Source organism: Helianthus annuus, chromosome 1 (genome assembly GCF_002127325.2).
Source record: "Helianthus annuus cultivar XRQ/B chromosome 1, HanXRQr2.0-SUNRISE, whole genome shotgun sequence".
Lineage (NCBI taxonomy): Eukaryota > Viridiplantae > Streptophyta > Magnoliopsida > Asterales > Asteraceae > Helianthus > Helianthus annuus.
The window spans coordinates 54,428,222-54,434,761 of record NC_035433.2 but is presented as its reverse complement, the minus strand read 5'-3'; the positions used below and the strand labels follow the sequence as shown (position 1 = coordinate 54,434,761).

Genomic DNA, 6,540 nt, shown 5'->3' with positions numbered 1-6,540 from the left:
TTAATTTTATATATTAAATAATGAAAAAGTTACATTTTTAAGAACCTCATGTGTTATACAGGTTGAGCACATGTAATTTTATATACCAAATAATATAAAGTTATATCTTTATAAACCCTATGTATTATATGGATTTAATAAATCTAATTTTATATACTACATAATAAAAAAGTTATATTTTTTTTAAAAACCATGTGTATTACACGAGTTGCATAAATGTAATTTTGTGTAGTAATATCTTAAAAAAACTAACGGATATACTCGATATACGATGGATGGGGTGATTGCGGTGATGGTTTTTATAAATGTCACGTAAACATAGTGATTACCGTATTTGAGTTGAGAATTGAACACGGAAAGAAAAGTATAGAACCAATAAACATTGATTAATATTTTTGTTTACCCCTTATAAACATTTTTGAAATAGGTTCTATCCTTAAGTACTTTAATTTAATAAAATAAATAAATCATTTACATTATATTAATTTATATCAAAACGATTAGTTCAAGCGTTATGTGATGTGTTAACCATATAAAAAACGCATGTTTTAACGTATCCGATTGAACTCAATATATCCCATAGTTGCATTGCGATTGGATCAAAACGTAACGTAAATCGAATTTATATCGTACAATCATAAGGTATTATACGCGACCCGACTAACTCGAATTTATATCGTCAAGGCAAAAACTCTTGAGGGGGTCAAAGTGGCATTTACAAAGTTTATAAAAAGTTAAGTGGTTAAAAATTGCATTTCCTGAACTTAAGGGCTAAGAAAGGGTAAATATAAAATTTGATAAAATTTTGGGGTAAGAAGAAAACTATAACAAAGTTATAAATATTATAAAATATTATATTATCTCCTATACAAAGTATTTAAATTTATATTAAATTTAATTTTATAATTATTTTTAATTGATATTAATTATCTATAAAAATAGATGGTTTGAATGAATGACATGTGTCCTTTTATTGGTTTCTTTTATTATATAGTATAGATAATCCAACATACTTTTTGAAGATGAAATCTTTTACCTTTGAAGCATATGATTTTTCTCCAATAATGCATGCACGAAACTGTATTTACGTGTAGACATGTGCTTAATAAAACATACAAAACTTAAGAATAAAATATTATTTATTTTCTAGCCTTTTTTAGTTATACATATTTATTTTTGAAAATATATAAAATTATATTCGCTTAAAAATCTAACTCGTCCAAAAATCTGTACTTTTATTCAACCAATTGAGATATATGTCGGGGTTTACAAGTTATTTTTTTTTTTCGGTCTTGATGCTACAAAGATTTTATTTTTATCACTAAAATATACATATAATATATCGGAATTTCTTAAAGGAATTTTTTTTTAAAAGCAATAATATTGTAAACAAATTCCAGGCTTTCACTTTCACCCATCAAGCTATGCAATTGCACAGCTTATTTGTTAACCATCTCCATCAAAAATATTTATCCACCCGAAAGTTTATATTCATAGTTTCAAATCAAGATATAGATAAACTGAATTATTGTTACTTTTAACTTGGAAATTTGGGCCTGATAAACGTTTCATATATTCAACTTCTTTAGTTAGAAACATTAATATTTTAGAATTGTTTTATTAGTTACTCAATATTTATTTACTTTTTCTTGTATCAAACTCAGTTAAAAACATACATGAAAACAAAATTTTAAAAAGTTTTTAATGGAAAAAAGTACCAGAGTCTTGATACACTTTGGCGGCTCTTTGGCATTGGCAGCGGTTACCCGACATCTTTTAGTGTTTTAGCATCCATGTTTTGAACAAACTTGTACACTTTGGTTGTTTTCGTATTCTGATGTTTTGTTTGTACATTGTTTAATTATTCCGCTGCGTATTGGTGACATTTTGGCCTATAACTACGTATGCTTGTCATATTACCAACGAGTTGAGCTCCTGGGTTTTCAGGGCCTTACAAAACATATCCAAAAATTTACATCAGAAAAGGCCATATAGAGAGCCTAAATTTAGCTAGTTTTTTTACATGTGTATTGATTTGATTGGTTGTTTTGTGAACTCCCTATTAATTTATTTTGAGTCAATTAAAATTAAGGCTTCTAACCGGCTTATCTTATGTAACATTTTGTGATCATTGCTTTAAGCTATGTTTTTTAAATGGCTAAAAATCAGTAAATGTTTTTATCATAAACTTAATACAAATAAACTTTATATGTATTTGTGTTTTAACGATTTAAATAAAAGAATTCTAATATTTATCCACCAATAAAAAATTATATATATGTGTATATATATCCTAGTCATAAATGTCAGATATTTCCTAGGTTTTAACATCCATGTTTGAATAAAGAGACATGAGAGTTTGATTGTTGTTGCATATGGTCCTACACCTTCTCCCTCAAACAACAACATTGACAAACACCCTCTCTTCAATTCACACCTTCAACTTCACACACACTCATCATATATATACACACAACCAATCTCCAACAACCGACAATCGTCCATGCAAATGTTTATGTTCCACTAATAACTTCCATGGTGTTGTTAACTATTGTTATCCATGGTGTAAAGGAGTAAAATTTGCGGTTTAAAAAACAAAACTACTTATCAGTAACTGAAGAAGATTGATAAGATGAAGTTACGGTGGTCGTTCGGGTTGATAGTTGTGGTGGTGATGGTGGCGATCACGGTGTTGCTGGTGGTTCTACCGTTGCTACTGCCGCCGCTTCCGCCGCAGCCCCCGCAGTGGCTGCTGTTGATACCGGTGTTAATCATGTTTGTTCTTCTTTTCTTGGCTTTTACACCATCCAAGGTCCCACCATGAACCGTCGTTGTTTCATGTTAATACCATGCAATGAATCTGGCTGGCATGGAGTCTATTTTAATTTTTAAAAGAGTTTTAATCTTTTGGTTCACTGTTGTTTGTCACACACATGTTAATATATGGTTAATAGTTTAATATTTATGATGAGGATTTGATTAAACTGTTTAATAAAGTAGACTTTGATTTTGATAAAATAATCTATACCTCACAATAAGTAACTAGTTGTATTATTTGTTGTATATTTCTTATTTTTTAAGTTATATATACAATACAGTAGGTTATAGGATGTGGTCATGACCTTCAAGACCATCATTACCCTTTAACGTCATGTCACCTCATTCTCATCCACCATTCAAATCCAGCATCCTATATGGTGTGGTCATAACTAAACCACCATTCATATTTTTTTTTTTAAATTTATTTTGTGTAAAATATATTTAATTAATTAAGGAAAGGGAGTTGCACGGTTGTCATGGTTTAATCCATGCGAACCATAGTGATTACAGGTTCCTTCGTTTCAAACTTTAGGTAAGCCCAATAGCTCCCTTAACTATACATGGTGTAATTTATTTGCACTAATAAATTAAATATTGAGGGGACACGTGTCACTCCCTCAATGAGTTTAGGTATTTATGTTGACCATTTTACCATTCCTAAGCAAAGCAACGCGGGATCCGAACTAGTTTCAACATACTCAAACCGTAATCAGTGGATCCTTTATAAACGTTTTGTCCGAATTCCACCTCATTCACTCTTCGCTCAAAATCGTTAAACCCTAAAAGCTTTGGACTGCGATCGTGTCAACACGGTGAAAATCATCCGATCCTATTTTTCATCGATTTTCTTCTCTACGATCCATATCTGATCAACTAGGTAATCTTTTGTTCATTGTTTCATTTATACTTATGTATTTTGATTTTGTTTATCGAGTGATTCTTATTTGAAATCTTTTTTATTTTAATTATTTGTCAATCTTTGATGTATATTTTTGTTTTACATTCAGAATCATTAAAAACCCTAATTTTCACCTTTTGTATTCAATATTTCATATCCTGTTTGAGGGATATTGGTTAATGCTAAGTTGTTGTTCATCATTATTTTTTGATTGTTTGAGGGAAATCGGTTATGCTAAGTTGTTGTTCATAATTTTTTTTTTTTGATTTTATACATCAATGATTTATATTATAGAACTCTAATTTCCTTGGGTTTCTTCATTTTTCTTATTTTGATCAGATTGTAGCCTCATAGCATTTTAGGGTTTTTGATTTTATACTTATAAGGAAGTTAACGAGGGTATAACAATTACTGATGGTTGGAAAAAAGTATTGGTTTGAAGCGTAGTTCTTTATTGGTTTTTACACCGTTTGAGCCATATGTTGATTTCATGTTAACTATGTTTAATGTTGATTTTACTATTTTATGCAAGTCTCGGAAGAAATTATCTAATTTTTGTCTTGTGGACAAGGTTGGTGATAAACAAAGTTCTTTCAATTACATCATCTTAGAGCCCTCCTGTACTCATGTTGTATGTATACAAAATCTTATATTGACATTTATAATGGTTGCATATCTTATCTTATTTAATATTTTGCCGCGTTTCAGGTTTTGTCATCAGCCGTCATAATATTAGTCCGATGTTATAATGTGGTATACAATGTTATGGTTGACGAAGGTTATACACGGCGAATCAAGATTGGGAGGTCCAGGGATCTGTTTTTCTTTTGTCATTCGTGGGTGAAAGTTGTTGAAGAGATTAGTTTCAAGTTTGCTAAGTTTGTTGCGTTCTAGTATTTGGGTGATAGGAAGTTCAAGCTTACGAAATTCAATCCTGATGGTATCCAGCTGTTTCTTGCAAATCTACAACCAATTCCATTAGCTCAACATGATGTGGTAATATCATTAGTTGTGGTTTATATATTAATAGATTGTGTAATTGTTAGGTTGTGTGTGATTGAGAATATATATTTTATAACGTGTCAGTCCCCTGCTCAGGAAAACAACACTCCGAATCCAGCAAATGATGCTGAGCATCCGGTAATATTGTTATTTTTATACTTTACTGAAATTCTTAATTTAATTTTCGTGTTGTTTTCACTTATTTACAAATTAATTTATATTTTGAAGGAAAACCCTGGTCAGGATATTCAAGCACTGATTATAGTAAGTAATCAAGTCAGCAAGACATACACGTTCATAGCATGTAATATTCTGATTCTTTTTACATTTTTTAATTTAATTGCATTTACTATCTTAATCTATTGTCTAATGTTATATGTAAATGATTTTTCCGCAGCGTCTACCTACTAAACTTTCTGAAGTTGCTAAGGTGAGGGTTGGCAAAAAGATCAAGCCTAAGAACATTGCTGGTGAAGTTAGTAAGATGCATGTTAGGAAGGAGAGGCATGGGAAAAAAAGGATTTCGATTTGCAATCGTACGTTGGAATCAATTCATGAAGAAAAATAGTGTTGGTCCCAGTTGGACTTAAAAACTTTCTTTTCTCGTAATCTGGTAAGTGATTTCAACAAATGTGAAAATAGTTTGCGGAAATAGAAATCAAACTTTCAAGAAACAAGAACTACAGAATTTTCAAATTTATATCACTTTGAAACAAAATGGTTTTCAAGGTGATTGTAAGGTTATTAGCTATTACAAGCGAATACTTATGTAATTCTGAGGTGAAAGGACAATGGAGTTTTTGCTGTATGTATTGAATACTAGGCTTAACTCATCGTCCTTTGCTGAAGAGCTTTCTATTTATAGAAAGCCTCGGGGCATGAATGAACATTTGTTTATTCATGCACTTGCCCTGCAAAAAGTAGTTTCTTAACATATTCATTGAATCCAATAATGTCAAGTTGCTTTGGTTATTTTGGCAGGCTAGAACTCGTTCAGACAAGTGGCGTATATCAGAATTTCTGTTAACCACTTCATCTGAAATTCTAATGAACAAATCATCAGAAAGTCGAATGATCAGATTTACCAGAAACTAATGATATTTCATCAGAAATATCATCAGATCCATTAGAATGGTCTTTTCTGATAATCTTCTCTTGTTCTTGATCAACTTCTGATTCTTTGATGAAGATGTGTTGTTCTTCTCAGGTGTCCTATCTCGTTTCTTCTTGTTGTTTGATCTTCAGGACATTATCTTCTTTTATAGATCAGGCTGAATATATTTTTCTTCAATAATTACATAAAAGTTTCCTAACAGTTTCCCCCTAAGTATTGTAAGAAAAATAACTACTTATGTCAAACATAAACAAATTTCAACCAACTTTAAACGAACTTCAAACAACCAAAATAAGAAAAATTCAAACAAGTTCAAAACGAAAACATTGTTCCCAAACAGACCATAAAAGTAAGTTTTATCAGTTTATCTTCACACCACTTTTGAAAGTGTCACCTTTCTTCAACTTCTTCTTGTGATCAATTATCTTGTGAGTTGCTATATATAGGTCTTTGTACTATCCTCTAGCTTCATTCCATTCATTAATAATATCTTCAATTTTCTTCCTCAACTGTTCATTCTCCTTTCCTTTCTCTTTGAGTTGAGCTTGTTTCTGGTTCATGCAATCTTTGATGTAATTCAAGGTCTGATTTGAATACTTGTAAATTTCATCAATTCTAAACAAAGCTCTTTCATTATTAGCATCTTTGAACACTACTGGTATTTCAGGTGTTTCAAAGATTGATCCAGTTCTTGCTTTGGACATGA

General features: G+C 30.7%; 1 long non-coding RNA gene across 3 annotated transcripts; it reads left to right on the top strand.

Moving 5' to 3' along the window:
• Positions 1-2,262: 2,262 nt before the first annotated feature.
• Positions 2,263-6,115, top strand: LOC110936327. Of its 3 annotated transcripts, none has more exons than XR_004870311.1 (7): positions 2,263-3,697; positions 4,290-4,349; positions 4,427-4,714; positions 4,817-4,858; positions 4,949-5,024; positions 5,118-5,333; positions 5,702-6,115. It is a non-coding gene; the product is annotated as an uncharacterized LOC110936327 (long non-coding RNA). The 3 variants fall into 3 exon arrangements; XR_004870275.1 differs by having other exon boundaries at positions 4,805-4,858; XR_004870283.1 differs by lacking the exon at positions 4,290-4,349 and having other exon boundaries at positions 4,805-4,858.
• The last annotated feature ends 425 nt before the right edge of the window (positions 6,116-6,540 follow it).